This window comes from Petaurus breviceps, unplaced genomic scaffold (assembly GCF_028583685.1).
Source record: "Petaurus breviceps papuanus isolate PSGF00001 unplaced genomic scaffold, PetGlider_PUasm1.0 216, whole genome shotgun sequence".
NCBI classification, from domain to species: Eukaryota; Metazoa; Chordata; class Mammalia; order Diprotodontia; family Petauridae; genus Petaurus; species Petaurus breviceps.
Genome location: NW_027185867.1, coordinates 6,985,566 through 7,003,389, shown reverse-complemented (window position 1 = coordinate 7,003,389; position 17,824 = coordinate 6,985,566). Strand labels below are relative to the sequence as shown.

At 37.4% G+C, this 17,824-nt stretch overlaps 1 protein-coding gene across 4 annotated transcripts in view; it reads left to right on the top strand.

Annotated features, from left to right (window-relative positions):
* The window catches only part of ADIPOR2 (adiponectin receptor 2), a 105,988-nt gene that overhangs the window by 7,957 nt on the left and 80,207 nt on the right, over positions 1 to 17,824 (top strand). The window contains exon 1 of one of the 4 annotated variants that reach the window (XM_069094326.1): positions 3,854 to 4,143. The exons of 1 other annotated variant lie outside the window; for it this stretch is intronic. The gene's annotated coding sequence lies outside the window, so the exon portion shown is untranslated. Of the gene's footprint in view, positions 1 to 3,853; positions 4,144 to 5,136; positions 5,340 to 17,824 lie in introns of those variants that run through there. 2 more of the 4 variants (XM_069094325.1, XM_069094328.1) reach the window with 2 other exon arrangements.

Here is a 17,824-nt window from a genome sequence, read left to right as displayed (position 1 = left end):
CCACTTGACTACCCTTTTATTAGCTTAGCATGACTCAACCAAGGAGCAATTAACATATCTTAAAATATTTGTCTACCTTTATTTCTATAAAGAGTGTCTGGTAGATGTATTTGTATAATTCCTGAGTGTGTCTTAATAGGTGATTCCCAGATTTTAGTATTATTTTGAATAAATTTGTTTTGTATCTCTTCCTGCTGAATTTTGTTGGTCATTACAGACTATCTAGCAAGGTTGATGACTTTGTGGGTCTAAGATGTTTTAATGTTAATAATTCTCACTGTCATGCAGTTTTTAAAGTGCAGCACAACAAATAATAATATATAAATCTACTTGTGATATATGGTGATGTAGCTATTGTCTTAAGTACTTATTGGTGTACACTGGATGTTTCCTCAGTTTTTCCCTTAAAATAAACTTAACAGGCATTTATGTATTTCCAACAAATGCATGATCCTGACTTGTTTTTGAAAATACTCCACTCTCTAATGATTTCCATCTATTTCTCCTAGTTCCCCTTTTAAAAACTGAATTTGTGTTTTTCTAATGTACTGGTTTTTGGAGGACCTTGTTTTCATTGTTTTGTAAAAAAATCTAAGGAACTTTTCAGAGGTTCAACAATGACTCAGTACTAAAGCCAGTAATATTACTTCTAACCTTGCACTCATTTCCCTGGGCTATGTTGCCTAACCTTTGTACTGCTAACGCTATTATGGGTGTTTATATTATTATATGTCCTCATATTGAAACATGACATATTCCTTGGGAAGAATGAGGATTTAATGTGGTGTAATGAATCTTAAGTGGTTAAAGATCTACTATACATAGACCCTCAAACTCAGCATAATTATGTTTTTATCAACATAGCTATTGAACATTGTTGATTTGCTTAATGCTACATATTGGAATAGAGACATTAACCTTAATTTCACTGGTTTTGTCAGACTACTGGATCACTTATGAGACACTTAACCACTGAATCTAAGTGCTTTAGCATCCAATAGACTATCTAAAAGTTGACTGTTAAATATTTTTGTGAGAGCAATCATAGGGGTTGGTCAGGCATTCTACTTTAATGTCTAACTTCTGGGTTAGTCTCATTTCCAATTAATATAGAAGGTTCTAATTATGAGATTGTGCTGAAGAAAAAAAAAGCCAGGTCTTAAATATGTTAACACTGAATTTTAAAATAGCTTCACTAAGTTTTGGTACATTTCCACAGAAAAATTTTAAATACTGCTACTTTCCCATTTAAGGAAAGAATAAGCATTTGTTAGGCACTTATGATATGTCAGAGACTATGCTAAGTACTTTACAAATATTATTTCATTTTATCCTAAAAACAACCCTGGGAGGTAGATGCACTTTTTAATCTCCATTTTTCAGTTAAAGAAACTGAGGCAGGTAGAGGTTAAGTGACTTGTCCATGGTCACACAGCTAGTAAGTACCTGAGGCTGGATTTAATCTTCCTGAATCTGGGTCTAGTATGTCTCTGTGCCACCTAGTTGCCCAAGTGACATTGTAATTAATTACTTTTATTTATTTGCTTTCTGGAGGGCATTTGGGGGTAAGTGACTTGCCCAAGGTCACACGGACTTGCCCAAGGTCACATGGTATTTTGTTAATAGCAGATTTTTCTTCTATTAAAATACTAAATAATGAAGCTTGAAATTGCAGGAGTTTCTGTAATATTTTCTGCCCTGCTTTTCTTTTTCTGAGGAAAAGAGTGATGCCAATATAGTATGGAAAAAGGTTTATCATCAGAATGGAGGCAACTGGGATTCAATAGAATGGAAAGTAGAGCATTTCTACAGCATTCCTTTTGTCTAAGGATAGTCAGTGGAAAGATAGCAAACAAGGTTTAGGGTCTAAATAAAGTATGGCAAACATTTCCAAGACATTTTTTCATCTGTATGATAGATATCTCTAGGAATATCTCATACTTGATTGCTATAGAAGATCATAGACCATTTGCTCTGGAGAATCTCTAAATCCAAGTGTCCCTTTTGGACAGCTGCCAATTAACCTCCTGTATTTATAAAGGGCTAAGTACTTACTAGTGGACACTGGATGTTTCCTTGATTTTTCCCTTAAAATAATTTAACAGGCATTTATATATTTTCAACGAATTGCATGATCCTAAATTGTTTTTGAAAATACTCTGCTTCCTGCCGATTTCCATTTATTTCCCCCAGTCCTCCTTTTAAGAACTGAATTTTTGTTCTGAATTAACTGATCTGGATGAATTTCTCTTAGTGATTATTCTGCAGTTGTGGACAGGGTTAGCCTGCAAGGTAACAAGGTTGAAATTGCTTATTGAGCGCTTATTATGTGGCAGGCACTGTGTTAAGTCCTGAGGATACAAAGACAAGCAAAGGAACTTACATTGGAAAGGGGAAAGACAGCACATAAAAGGGAGTTGGAAAGTGGGGGTGGGGCAGAACAGACAAGAGGTACCCACCCAGGTTGGGAGGGAATGAAGCCTGGCCAGCCTGGGGCCTGTTCCCAAATGGAGGCCCTGAAAAGAAACAGCAGGAATGGGAGGAGAAGAAGGCAGGTATGGCTGGGGGATATTGCAGGGTCAAAAGGCACTGAAGGAAATTCCGGAGTGAGACACTATGAGTCACTGTGGCAAAGTCTTTAAGAAAAGGGAAGGGAATGAAACATGGCCCATCTGGGTCCCTACTGTGATGTTTAAAAAGTTAGACAGACATAGTTTCTGGATAGTTAATCATTTTATTAACAGTGCTGGCATATTACCAATAAAATAGGTCAGGGACACTCTCAAATGCCAAAAGGTTTGTATGCCCTTGGAAGTGGGTGTTCCTGAGGGTGGCAATCAACTGATTTGGTTAACAATTCATGAGAGAAAGAATATTATAATGAGAGGTGGGCTTATTCCAACAAGGGTCTTGGGGTGGGTAGCATTGAGCACCCAAATCTTGGTGAAAGAGACTTCAATTTCCATATCAGCAGTTTGACAAAAGAGAGAATCTGTATTTTCCCAGACCTGTCTGAGTACACACAATGAGCTGGAATTCACCTTTCAGCTAAACTTAGAATTTCTCTACTGTCTGATTAGATCTTAGTTTAGGTAAATCTTTTTTTTTTTTTTTGCTTTTTGGAGGGCAATTGGGGTTAAGTGACTTGCCCAAGTTCACACGGCTAGTTTTTGTGTTAAGTGTCTGAGGTCGGATTTGAACTCAGGTCCTCCTGACTCCAGGGTGGGTGCTCTATTCACTGTGCCACCTAGTCGCCCCTTGGCTAAGTTTTTGAACAAAATTTTCCACACTAGTTAATTTCTAGATGAGAAAATAGAAAAGAGGGAAAATCTTGATCCTAATTCAATAATTAGATATTAAATACAATAGAGAAATAATATTTTATCTTACTTCTGTTCAGTGATCTATTAATTGAACTATTCTTTTGGCACTTTTTAACTTCAAAGAGGTCTTTGCCCCTAGAAACTCTGCTCTGGGGCAATCGGGTTGCATTAAGGTAGAGGACATCACCGAGGGTTGAAGGAAATATAACAACACCTTCCCAGATAGCAAACTGTGTGGACATCAGGGTTGATGCTTTTAGGGAAATGACATCATTACTGTGAAAAATGAAATTTTGAAGGCAGCGAGGAATAAGGATCAAGGGATAATAGGGGCATACATGCATACAAATGTATTGATGTATTTGTATGTATGTACCCATTATGTATTTTTACATGTGAATTGGTTTAAACCTTAAAAAAAATCAACAACCACCATCTATAACACCTAGTTGTTGTCGGGCCCATATGTTGGAATGCACTCTATTTGACTAGTCACACCCGTGACTGTGTCACTGAGAATGACACAGAATCCAGCTGATCTCTACCAAAGGGCAATGAGGAAGGCAACAAGTTAAGATGGACAAAGTGTGAACTACTTGCTCACAAAGAATTCAATCAGAGAAGCAAGAGGAGAATTTAGTACATAAAAGTAGATTCTTTACAATAATAAGCACTCAGCACTACAAGAGAGGAAACAGCAGCAGATAAAAGGATTGGACAGAGGCAGAGGAGCTGAATCCATAACGGCTTCCAGTAGAACTGGCGTTGATTTGTGACCGTGGGAAGTGGTCATTCACTAGGAACTTGTGGACGATATTTAGTAAGTATAAATATCTTTTGTTTTCTCTAACGGGGCTTAAATTTGTTAAGAGTGTGGCCAGGGTGCTTGCAATCACAGTTGTTAGCCTTTTAAGGTATCTAAGATAGAGATTTTCTTAGGTAAAGGTCCCCTTCCAGCTTAAAATCTGATTCCAAATAAACATCAGTTATTATTACAATGTGTACACTAGCAATTACTCTATTCATGTCTTTCAAGTTTCGAGGAGGGGAATCCTAAACAGGTTCATGAGGTCCCTCATTTTAAACCTTCATGACTTTATGAGCTTTGAGACTATCTTTTCTTAGATTTCCACCGCCAAGGCGGGAAAGCCCCAAGACTCTGAGCTTGCACACCAATGGATCTTAGCGCAACCCCGGCCTGCTGAAGCTGATGCTTGCGTCTTCCCCCTTTCCTGGGGTGCGAGGCAAGTAGAAATGCACCCTGTAAGCAGTCTGGCTTAGGTTGAGCCTTGGGCTGGGATCACTTTAGAGTTCGCTTTCGGACACTTCCAGGGGCAGGGGAACGGCATGCGGCTAGCAGCCGAGGGGACCTTCGGTGGCCCCAAACTCCTCGTCGCCTCCGGTCCCTACTACATTCTCCCAGCTCTAGGGTAAGCATGAACCCGTAACTATGGAGACGAGAAAGCACGCTCTCGCGGCTGGCCCCTCGCCCCTCGCCCCTCGCATCCCTGGGCTTTCCGCTTCCGTTGGAAGCGGGGGCTGTGCGCGTCCCCGCGGGTCCCGGCGCTCCGAGTGGGCGGGGGAGGAGGAGGAGGGAGAGGAGAAGGGGGAGCGCGTGCTTCCTTGTTGTCTAAGATTGTTCTCGGGTCGAACCACAAATTCCCAGATGCACCGCGGAAGTCGGGAGCTTGGAGAAGCAAGGATTTCCGGTTGTAGGTGGTGCGCCTGCGTGCCTGGCACCGTCGTATTGGCTCGAGAGGTCTCGTGCGATGCGTGTCACAGCGACGTGCAGCCGTGGGGCGGGGAAGACGAGGCGGTGGTGGCGGCGGCGGCGGCGCTCGCGGCGGTCGCGGCGGCGGCGGCGGCGCGGACACGGACGCGATTTCTCTGGAGCGGAGGTGGTCGCGGTAGCGGCTGGAGCGGGTTCTGGCCCCTACCCTCCTCCGCTCCCCCTCCTCCCCCCCTTCCCTTCCGAAGAGGCAGAGTCAGGCGCAGAGAGGCGGCGACAAGTTCCGGGTGAGGGACCCCGCAGCCCAAACAAACCCCTCTCCCGGACTGGGGTGACCGGGGGCGGGGGGAGGGAAAGCATTAGGGAAGCAGCCTCCCTTGTCTGTCAGAAGGACTCCGGGAGGGCGCGCGCCCCTCCTTCCCCGGCCGCAGCCTTTGCCCTGGTTGGAGGCCGAAGTCCCGTTATTTTTTTCATTAGAGACTTGTCACCCCTCCCTCCCCCTTCCAGAAGGGAAGGGGTTCCTTGCTGTCCCTGCTTCTGGAGCAGATGATTTCCCCATCCTCCTGCCGTCAGAGCAGCTCAATATCGACTTCCACCCGAAGATCAGCCTGCCCAACTATTGTCTCCTATAAATGCTTTGTTTACTTGATTACATTTTCTTTTTCCCGTGAATTTCTGGGTGCCTTTATTTACCTTTGGGCATAACTGACTGTTCTTCATGAGCTCCTCACATCTCATCTTTGAAGCTCTGGAGAAACATTTAGACCACTTAGATTGTGTATTTTGGGCTCTGCTTTATTTTGGGATTTGCTGCTTTTCTTGTTTGACAGCTTTAGCTTCTCTTTAAATTCCACAATGAGAATTGGTCCAGAAATTTGTTTTCAAACAGACTGAGTGTGATTTTTGGCTGCAGACGTTTCTTTATTGGTGTTAATTATCTGTATGTTTGTTAGTAGGGTATATCTGTCTGTTGTTACAAAGACTAGGTGGGTCGATATTGCATCCTAGGAGAGAAAACATTCCGGAGATTTTGTGGAGTTGATGGAGGAATTGAGTTGAAAGGCTTCCAGGCTGTAGGTATTGTGCAGTGGTAGCCTTTGGACCCATGTGCATATTTCTCAACTCCTTCTCCAATCCTCTTCATCAGGAGCATTTAAAAACAACTAGGGTGGGCTTATCATGTTTTTGAGAAGGTTCCAGTTCATCCTCTGTATTCCTTCTTTTTTCCCTCCCCCCATTTCTTCTCCAGAAATGATTAGGGGCTTCTGAACTTGCAGGGAGGGAATAAGGTAAGGAATGGGAAGAATGATTGCAGTTTGGGGTAGAGATCCGGGCAATACAATTTCTGTAGTGTTTGATCCCAGGGAAGAGCTTGTCTTTTGTCTTTGCCATTTAGACTTTTTTACCCGTTTCCAGAAATACAAATTTAGAAAATGCCATTTAACTTCCCTTCACCATCTTCGTTTTAACATTCCAAAAAACAAGTTGCCAGGGATAACTGAAATTTTAGCTGCTGAATTTCACTGTGGCGGCGGCGGCGGCGGCGGCGGTGGTGGTGGTGTCATATACACTTTAAATTATCAGTTCTGGTCATTGAAGTGCATGCACCCTTACCAAAGTTGGTTTCCTCCTTCCCCTTCTTTCATTTTGGTCTCTAACTTAGGTAATTTGACTTGGTAACTTAGGTAATTTGACTTGGGATCATCAATTTGAATGCTAAATATATGGTTTCATACTGCAGTTAGCCCAGCAGAAAGATGGGAGAATATTTCACACACATTGTCCCATGATAATTAACTAGGTTATTATAAAATTTGATGAGATTTTGAAGTGATCTTAGGATGAAAGTCTCCTTTTCTATAAATAGTTTGAACTTCGAAATTTAAAAGTATAGCTACCTGACTAAGAAAAGTTAAGACCAAAAAAAACCAAAAACAAACCCCAAACCCTTTCATGGTGAATCTGCTATGGTTATTGTGAATCATAAACTGTTGTGCATTAGATACCATTGAATTTTTCTCATTAGTGGTACAAATTGTATTTACCGGTTCCCAATTTAACTGTTAAGATTATTAGATTACTTATTAGATTATTTATTAGATTATTATTAGATTACTTCAGTCTCTTTTGCACATTTGCTGAGGACTAACAATAACCTACCTACTGACTTTGTTAGTCTTTTTTTTAGTCTTAAATGTAATGACCCTCCCACCCCCTAATTTGTATGGTAGCTTAAATAGGTTATTTCTTTATGCTTGATACAGTATTATGGTGAAGTTCTCTTCCCGAAGTTTCAGAATTTTAAAGTTTTTGTACACTTTTCTCATAGGAAATTTACAAATTGTGTTTTCCCTAACTACCCTAAACTATGTTGACTTGGTGTGTAATTTTGTTCTGATTTTGTTTGTCAGAGTATATAATATTACTAGGTTCTCAGAGGCAACAGCAGTAGTTTAAAAACAATCTATTTCATACCTGTATAATTTTGTAATAATTTTTATGGTACTTTAAGATTTGGGAAGTGTTTTACAAACATCTAACAAACCTGTGAAGGAGATGGATAGCTCAATTATGGAGTTGAAGAGGTCAAGTGATTGCTGAGGAGTCCCACAGCTAGTATAAAATTTAGGACTGGATCATGTCTTTTTTTTTTTCCCTTCAATGTTCAGTGCTTCTCCCCCCCCCCCCCCCCCCCATGAAGTTTCATCATTTTTTTGATACTCATTATCTGTCAGAAGTGGTTGTGTGAATCTCATTTGGGATCATATATTAGGAAATCCATGTTACACTTGGGTTATTACCAGCTTTGAATTTAATTATTTAGTAAAGCAAATCCCACTGCTAGAGTCCTCTCATGACCTGGTGTGCAAGTGCCTCTAGGTTCTCTAAGGCAAACTCTTAAGAGGACCATTGAACCACACTTAAGGATCCTTATGGGTTATAACATTGACTTAGAAAACCACACACACACATATTATTAATGCATCAGTTCATTAAACACAGATAGGCTGGTGCTTGGGATTGTGTGTGCCACATGTGGCCTTGCAGTGTGTTTAACATTTCTGGTTTAATATATGGTTAATTGTAGAATGTAAAACGTTTTCTACCATGTTACAGAGTTATGTTAGAGAGGAATCGTGATTTGGATTGGTGGAGGGACTACCTGCTGAAACGTTTGAAAGGAAAGATCACCTTTATGTCATTTAAAAAAAAAATTTGTTAGGGGCGGCCAGATAGCACAGCAAGTAAGAGCACCGGCTCCAGTGTTGGGATGACCTGGAGATCGAATCCCGAGCTCAGACATTCAGCACCACACCCAGAAATAACTGGCCTTGTAACCTTGAGCAAGTTACTTAACCCCGATTGCTTAATAAAAAAAAAAATTGTTTATGGTTTTAAAGGCTCTACATGATTTTTCACTATCCATCAATTAGAAGTAATATAGTATTTTGAAAAAACCCTAAATAGATATATCTAGAGCTGAGAGGAATCTTGGAGGTCATCTATTATAGTCTAGTTTTTTTAATCAAAACTAGTGCTGACTAGTAAAATATATGATTTCTGTACCTAGCAAGTGGGGGTGAGAAGAGTAGAGAAGTAAATTGAAAAAAAATATATGGGTTTTAAGAATTAAGGAACTTTGGTTGCAAAAGTGTCATGAACCAGTCCTTTCAGCTTGAGCAATGTTGTTGGGAAACACTGATAGTTTAACCCAACTCCTTTATGTATTCATAGATTTATTTTATAGATTTGCAGAATGTTAGAACAAGGAGCTTAAGAGATCCAACCACCCCTTTCGTTTTACAGACAAAAGACAGGCCTGGAGATGTTAAGTAACTTATCCTACTGTCAACAATAAACCATCAACAAGTATTTAATTGCCTACTACATACTAGGCATTGGGAATACAAATACAAGGAATGAAACAATTGATTTTCGAAGAACTTATTTTCTGATGGGAGAGACAACAAATATCTATATAGAAAATAAATGCAGAATTAAATCAAGGTAGTTTGGGAGGGAAGATACTAGTAGTCGTGGGGAGGGGAGCATTTAGGAAAGACTTGTAGAAAGTGGTACTTGAGCTTAATCTTAAAAGAAGGGATTTTCTGACTTGTAGGCATAGGCAAGGAGGTAGTGTCATCTGTGAGAGAGAGAAAAGTCCAGTGTGGCTGATACATGCACTCTGTAGGAAGGGAGTAAGAAAAGAAGAGTGGAAAGATAAATTGGGGCCAGCTTGTGAATTACTTTATAGTAATTTTTTTTTATCCTGGGGCATAGAGCTGGGACCCAAGGCTTCTCCTGATTTCGTATTCTACTGTGCTTTCCATTGTCTGGTGTAAATTTGTTAATTTTCAGTTGCTTGGTGGTTATGGAAGGCATTGTATTGTAGTGGAAAGGTATCTGAATTTGAATCAAGGCTCTGCCATTCTGTGATTGTGATTAAATCGTTTAAATTGAGTTTTATCAGTTGTAAAATGTAGTTACTAATACTTTACTGAAGGACTGTGAACAAAGTGTAAACCTTATTCTAGAAAGATCTTCATGAGTGTTGTGGAAAGTTCTTTAGTGTGGAAATAAAAGCTATAAAAATTGATCTTTTTTTAAAAGCCTTTAGAAGCATTTTGAAGGATAAATTTGAAATTTTATTGTTGTCTCAAATTATTTTCTCATATTTACATTCTTATATTTACATTACATTTATGTCTCAGGCCTATTCTTTAAAATAAGATAAAGAGTGCTGGTTAAACTCTGGGGGTTATTAGTATTGATTTTAAGCATTCTACTTCCCAAGTAGATTTGATGTATAGGAATTCAGCTTTCAACAACTGAAGAATTTTTCCTATGGGAACTTAACCGAGGAATGTATTACCTAAGTGGTATTACTACTGGACATTATAAATATACAGACAAAAGGAAGACTTCTTTGACGCATTCCCCAGTGACACTCTTTGACACTCTTTCCCCTAGCAGAGAGCCAGTCCTGATAATAATTAAATTATTAATTAAAGAGAAGAAACACTTCAGCAAAACTTAAAAACTAAAACTTGGGAAAAAAATTTGACATTTCAGGCCACACCTGTAGTACCCCCGTGTCTACAAAGAAGAGGGAAGCTGCTTTCTTATATATCTTCTTTGGGGCCAAGATTGGTCTTTAAATTTTATAGCACTCATTTTCAGCACTTCTGTGGCTCTACTTTCCATTTATATTGTTGTAGTCATTGTGCATATTATTTTCCTGTTTCTGTTTACTTCATTTTTTATCAGTTCACTTAAATTTTCTGATACTTTTGTGTTTCATCACATTTATTCACTATTTTCTACAGCATAGTAATAAAATATTCCATTACATTACCAAAGTGACAGTATCTGTAACATAAAAAATGCTTTTTTCTAGTCAGTGCCCCTGTTTATACACATTTGTTGTCTCCCTCTTTAGATTGTGAGCTCCTTGAGGGCAGGAACTAGTTTTTGGCTTTTGTGTGTGTGTGTGTTTTGTGTGTGTGTGTGTCCCCAGAGTTTAGCACAGTGCCTGGAATATGGTAGGCACTGAATATGTGTTTATTATTGCCTTTCATGACCCCCTAGCTGCTGGTGCCTTCCCCTCCACCCAAAGTAATTTATATAGGGATAGGGACTAGACAGTGATTTCACTACGGTAGATGAGATAACTCCATTGCCATTGAAAGTGGTTGGCATTTTTCTTTGTAACTTGTAGACTTAGACTTATTTGAACCTAGATCTTTCTGTCTTCAAGTCTAGCTCTATATTATATGTATACATTTACTTTCTATGTATTTTGTACATACTATATGTGGCATATTATTTTCTTTAATAGAATGTAAGCTCCTCAAGGGTGAGAACTGTTTCACTTTTATATATTTTTGGAGGGCAATTGGGGTTAAGTGACTTGCCCAAGGTCACACAGCTAGTAAAGTGTGTGAAGTGTCTGAGGCCGAATTTGAATTCAGGTTCTCCTGACTGCAGGGCTGGTGCTCTATTGACTGTGCCACCTAGCCACCCCTATTCACTTTTATATTTATAACTCCCGGTGGGTAAGTATAGTGCTTGACACATAGTAGGTGCTTAACTAATGCTTGTTGATTTGGTTTGAATAGGTTTCTAACAAGTCAACAATTGTTTATTAATCATCTAAATGTGTTAGGTACTCTGCTGGCGTGAGATGTTATTATATAGAATTGTTCACAGAAATTAGACCCTGTGATTTGAGCCTTCTTTGAGGATGTTTTCAGGCCAGGCCATTAAATATAATGGAATCCTATGGGTGTGTACCAGTTGATATAATTTACCATTAATGGGACTTTACCATTAATGAAGCCTGTGTTAATAGGTGAAATAAAATTCACCTTGAAGTAAATTTTAGATAATTACTGAGTACATTATAGGCATTTGTTTACTATCGACATAAAGGAGATAGTACTTGCATTTTGTAGGGATATTATGAAAATGTATGACAAGAGTTAAAAAGTAATTTGAAACTCCATGGAACTGTATGTTTTTTGTTCTTTTATTTTTTATAGTATTTTTTTTAACATTAACTTTTATAAGGTTTTGAGTTCTAGATTTTTTCTCTCTCCCTTCCTCTTTCCCTTCCCCAAGATGACAAGCAATCTGATATATGCTGTACATGTACAATCATATTAAACATATTTCTACATTAGTTATTTTGTGAAAGAAGAATCAGAACAAAAGGGAAAAACCATGAGAAAGAAAAAAACAAAAAAAGAGAGAAAATAGTATGCTTCAGTCTGCATTCAGACTACATAACTGTCTGGATGTGGATGACATTTTTCATAATGAATCTTGGAATTGCTGTAAATCATTGTATTGCTGAAAAGAGTAAGTCTGTTAAAGTTGTTGACCACGCAGTGTTGCTGTTACTGTGTACAGTGTTCTCCTGGTTCTGCTCACTTCCCTCAGTACCAGTTCATGTAAGTCTTTCCAGATTTTTCTGAAATCCACCTGCTCATCATTTCTTACATCACAGTAGTATTCAATTACATTTGTATACCACAACTTATTTAGTCATTCCCCAATTGATGGACATCTCCTCAATTTCCAATTCTTTGCCACCACCAAAAGAGCTGCGATAAATAGTTTTGAACATGTGGGCCCTTTTCCCTTTTTTTTTTTTTTTTAAATCATCTTTTTGGAATACAGATTTAGTAGTGGCATTGCTGGATCAAAGGGTATGCTCTCAGTTTTATAGCCCTTTGGGTGTTGGAACTGAACTGTGTGTTTTAAAAAGTGTTTCTAAAGGAGCCAGAAACTTATATTCTTACCATTGATTAGTATTTGCCCTTGTGTCTTCAGTCTACTAATCACAGAGAAATGCATTTCATATTTGTTGTAGTTTTGAGAGTTTCTAAACCAAAGGAAGAATCTTATAGGATTACTTGGAGATTGTGTTGGTTTTTTTTTAAAACCCAATTCTGCGTTCACCTTAAGTGTTTTTGAATGGTTTGTAGATGAATTAGTTTCTTAGGACATCTTCTGATTTTATTTTTACTTTTTTGATTAGACCTATGATTTTATTGGTAGAGGGAACTCTGGGTGAGATGAAGGAAGCTCTTGGATACCTGTTTTGCAGTTGATTTTGCAGAGTTGACACTGAGAGGTTAAGTGACTTGCTTAGGATCACACACAGGTTGAGTATGAGGGAGGACTTAATTCTGCTCTTTTTCACTCCAAGGCCAGTTCTCTATCTTAACTGTCAGGTTGCTTTTGGTTTTTGGACCTGTCTTTACTTTCCTAAGTGTAGGGAGCTCCCTGGTAAGGATTTGCATCAGATTCATCAGCATACAGGGTCTTTCATTTACTGCTGTAGAGAGTTGCCTGGGGCCCTTTCTGTGAGGCCAGTGAGTTGTCCACAGGAGCCCCTCTGTGTCAAGAGACAACTTACGGAAATCCAAAGCTTCCTGACTGAGACTAGTTCTCTAAGTACTGTGTCAGACTGCTTCTCATTCATGTAGTGGCTTCTATGTCATTTTGGCTTTTAATTCATATAGAAGTATTAATAGTTATGTATAAATAGAACATTAGTATATACTCTATAATATATGCTATTTATAGATATATTCCTATGCTATTTATAGCATAAATGGCAAACTATTACTAACTTGAAACATTTCTTTATCATTTAAACTATAGTAATGAAACTATTATATAGTTTTTAAAGATACAGTAGGGTGCAAGTCACAGTAAGGTTTTTTTTTTTTGGAGGGCAGTTGGGGTTAAGTGACTTGCCCAAAGTCACACAGCTAGTAAGTGTGTCAAGTGTCTGAGGCCGCATTTGAACTCAGGTCCTCCTGACTCCAGGGCCGGTGCTCTATTCACTGCACCACCTAAAACTTAGTGAGAAGGGGAAAATTTAATTTTCAAAATAATTTACATCCCACAATTGATACTGAAATGTAATCATAAAATCATTAGAACCCTTAGAAATAATTTTGTATGGGGCGGCCAAGGTAGCACAGCAAATAAGAGCACCGGCCACAGAGTCAGGATGACCTGGGATGGAATCCGGGCTCTGATACTTAGCATCACACCCAGAAATAACTGGCTGTGTAACCTTGAGCAAGTTACTTAACCCCAATTGCTTTAAAAAAAAAAAGAAATGATTTTGTATAGTGATCTAAATTTTATCGATGAGGAAAACGAGACTTTGAGAGGGGAAGGGAGTTTGTGGACAGTGAATGAAAATATGTCTTTGGATTTTTCTTCTTTTTTGTCTTTTTGGAGGGGGAAGGCAGGACATTTGGGGTTAAGTGACTTGCCCAAGGTTACGCAGCTAGTAAGTGTTAAGTGTCAGAAGTTGGATTTGAACTCAGGTCTTCCCAACTTCAGGGTGGGTGCTCTATTCATTGTGCTACCTAGCTGTACCTATCTTTGGATTTTCAATCCAGTATTCTTTGTGCAGTACCCTAACTGCCTTATATATTAGTAGCTTTTTAAAACTTTCTAAGTAGAAAATAACATCTTTAAAGGAACATTTCCCAGATGATTTGGCTGTCTTGACAAGGTATTTAAATATGAGAATTAGAAAAGTAATGATATCATTGAGATTATGGTGAGATTACAGATTTTTGATTATCCTGAAGATGAATTATGATGCAGTTAACTTTTGTTGACATCTTTCTTTTTCTTTTTGATAAGGTACTCCATTGCATTTTTTGGACTGCTCTACTTCTTAGTAGAATGTAAACTCTGTTAGGATAAAGACTCATATCTGTACATACAGTTCCAATGCCAACCAAGCACAGTACTGAACTTCATATAACAGATGTTGCCTGTATAATTTATTTCATTCAAATGAAAGTTTCTTGAAAAGAATAGTGAATCTCTTCTCTGTACTAATGATTGTTTCTAAGGATATGGTAAATTGTGTAAAATGGTTAGGTCAGTAAATACATGTTATTTTATAAATACATGTTATCTTTGCTATATTCTTGACCTCTTGAATTTAATATATAAGCTTGAAAATCTCTGATAAAACTTTATGTAAACCTAATTTTAAGTTAAAATCGTGTCACAAATATAAGCCAGTCCAAAAAGAAATAGTGGCAGCAGAAGACCATGGATATGTACTGTAGCGAATTCTTTGTACAGTTTATTAATGTCTTGGATGGTGACTCTATATTATTTAGGAACCATGGAGAACTTAAAACTATTTGTAACGTCAGAGAGGCTTGGATCTAGGAGAAACCTAAAAGATCCTTTATTTCAGTGCTATCAAAATCAAATAGTAATGGATCCTATGTTGTATTGTATTTTTATTTATTTTGTTAATACATTTCCCAATTATTTTTTAATCTGGTTGTGTTGCTTGGGCGTTTTGCTGACTGAAATGGGCTTCAAGTTTGATACCACTGATGTTTCATTCTTCTCTTTTTACACTTTAGCAAATAGAGATTGAGTGACTTAACCCATGGCTGCCTTAATTAATAAGTGACAGATCTGTGTAATTCTAGGTTCTGAGCTTTTTCTACCATAATCATGCTTCCTTAGTTTTTCGCTTCATAAAGTGAAACTGAGGCAGACAGATTAAGTGATTTGCTCCGCATCACACAGCTAGCAAGTGTCTGAGGCTAGATTTGACCCAGGTCTTCCTGATTCTCAAGTCTAGTCCTCTGTACACTTTGGCTGTCTAGCTTCTATTTGTCAAATGTAGAGCTTTCTAGGATGTTCTTTTAGGAGGAAGCTGTCCTTTTATGTTAAATAAGCCAGTAAGACTATATACTGTTTCTTTCTTTTTTTTTTTTTTGAGGTATTAAAAAATTTTTTTTTATTGATGTCTTTTAGCTAATCGTTTCCATTTATCTCAATGACTTTTTCCTTGCCTCTGGTGTCAACATAAGCCTTACAGAGAGAGCATTATGTGTAGTTTCATGTTGATTATAATCTGCAGAGTGTAATATATTTCATGCTATTCTTAGATGCACAACCTGATGGTTATTGAGGCCATACCTAACAAGTGGTGGTCAGTACATTTCAATGTCAGTCTTAGGATATTCTGAGTGTAGTCCTAAATTGTCAGTGGTATTGAGTCTGTGTAGTATTTCCCCAGTGACTTAAATAATATATTATGCTAACTTGGGTGTAGGGTTGCAATATCTTGTAAGATAGACTAGAAAGTGACTTTGTGAATAATTAGCGAAACTGTTGGTTAATTATACGAGGAAATTCATTAAGAACAAATGCAAAACTATACTTAGTATGAAAACTACAAATCTAAAAGTATACTTTAGTGAAAACTAAAGGTAAGATATAACTAAGAAGAAATAGTAGTAAGACAAAATGTGTACTACTGGTTTGAATAGAATGAGTGTTATTTTTGTGTTCTTTTAAAAGATTTAAAAATGGATATCTTTTGTTTGTTATATCACCTTACTTTCCAAACATAGCTTCCTCTTACAAAGAGCTGTCACTTAAAACCTTATATTAAAGGAGAAAAGGAAAAAAAATTCAGCAAAACCAACCAACATCAACTGAGTCTGAGGTTATATGAAATGTTCCACACCCTTAGTGCTCAGTCTCTCCAAATAAGGACAAAAGGTCATTATCATATCTCTTTTGGGACTGTCAGGACTGGGTGTTGCAATTTCATAGCATTAAACTTTTTTTGGTTCTTTCCATTTATATAATCTTCATATTATCCCTTTAATCTCTCCTTGCTTTACTTTGCATCTGTTTGTGTAAATCTGTTGTATTTTAATAGAAAAATAAGACAAGAAAAATTCCAAGATGATAGATACATTAACAAAAGTATGAGCTACGCATGAATTAAGAAATCTTCCCTTCTATATATGTACACTTTATTTCACACAGTATAAGGATTTGATTTTATTTTAAAGGATTTTATTTTCTTTTAAAAGGAAGGATTTTATTTTAAGGATTTTATATCCTTATAAGGATTTTATTTTCTTTTAAAAATTTTGCTAATATTATATCAATTTTTGGCCTTTTTATTTAAGGAGATCTGGAGCAAAGGTATTTGTATGCCCCAACACTCCTGAGTGTTGCCCAGATTAAAATGTAATTGGAAAATATTTAACAAATAAAAATACAATAGAACATAGGTAATGTTAATATGTGGTTTTCTAAGACAGACTGGCTGCTGGGATCTTTATGTATAGTTTAGTGGCCCTCAAGTTTCTTTTAGAGTTTGATACCATTTGTCTATAGAGGAGGAGCTCCAAACAGTTGGAGCTCCAACTCAAAACCAACTGTTTGCTACCTGCTGGGGTTGTTTGAGTTTGGTACCAGTAGTTCGTTTTAATTTTTTTTTAATTTAAATTTTATCCCCATTGCCTAGTGCAGTGAATGGCACATAGTAAAAACTTAATAAATGCTTATTGATTGATTGTGTATATTGTCTAGGTTTTGCTTATTTTACTTTGCATCAGTTCATATAGATCTTATGTTTCTCTGAATTCCTCAAATTAATTAATTGCTGTGTTTGTACTACTTAGTTATAAAATAATATTTTGGGGGGGCACATGTAAAAATGTTCTTTTTGAAATTTAAGAAATCTATTGTTCTTTTCAAAGGAGTAGAAATTTCTGTAGCATTGTCTCCTAAGGATTTGTCAAGAAAGGTTTGTAGATGTGGCATTCAGACATTTGGTAATTGGAAAATTCTTTCTCAACTGGCATTTGGAAAGGATTATCTGATACTTTTTTCATTAAAACCTGTGGGTCTTGAGGATCAACATTAAGACTGCCTTCTTTGTTTTATGTGGAACTGTCACTTAAACCATCTGCCTTTGTCCTCATGGTCTTTTGGTACTTAACAGTGCTCTCCCTTTTTTTTTTACCTTTCCCCCCCTGCAACAAGGATATATGTAAATATGTTTTGCATGACTATATGTATATGTGAGTATATATACATATGTACTTGCACAGACACACAATGGGTATTGTATTTCTTGCCTTCTTAATAGGTAGGGAAAAGGGTGGAGGGAGGAAATTTGGAATTGAAAAAAAAATTTAAAAATATATATTCAAATTTAAAAAATTAAAAGTAACTGCGAATCTCATACTCTGAAAATTCTTAGACATATATGGATATATGTAATATATCTTTCTAGGTCTACAATGATACCTGATTAAAGGCAGAAAAAATAGTCAAATCATTATATATGGCCATACTAGTAAATGTATCACCAAACTTTAAAGTCTATAAATGTAAAATACCATGCTAACTATCAGATAATTTCATTCATTTACTCTGAAAAGTAAATGAGTAAAAT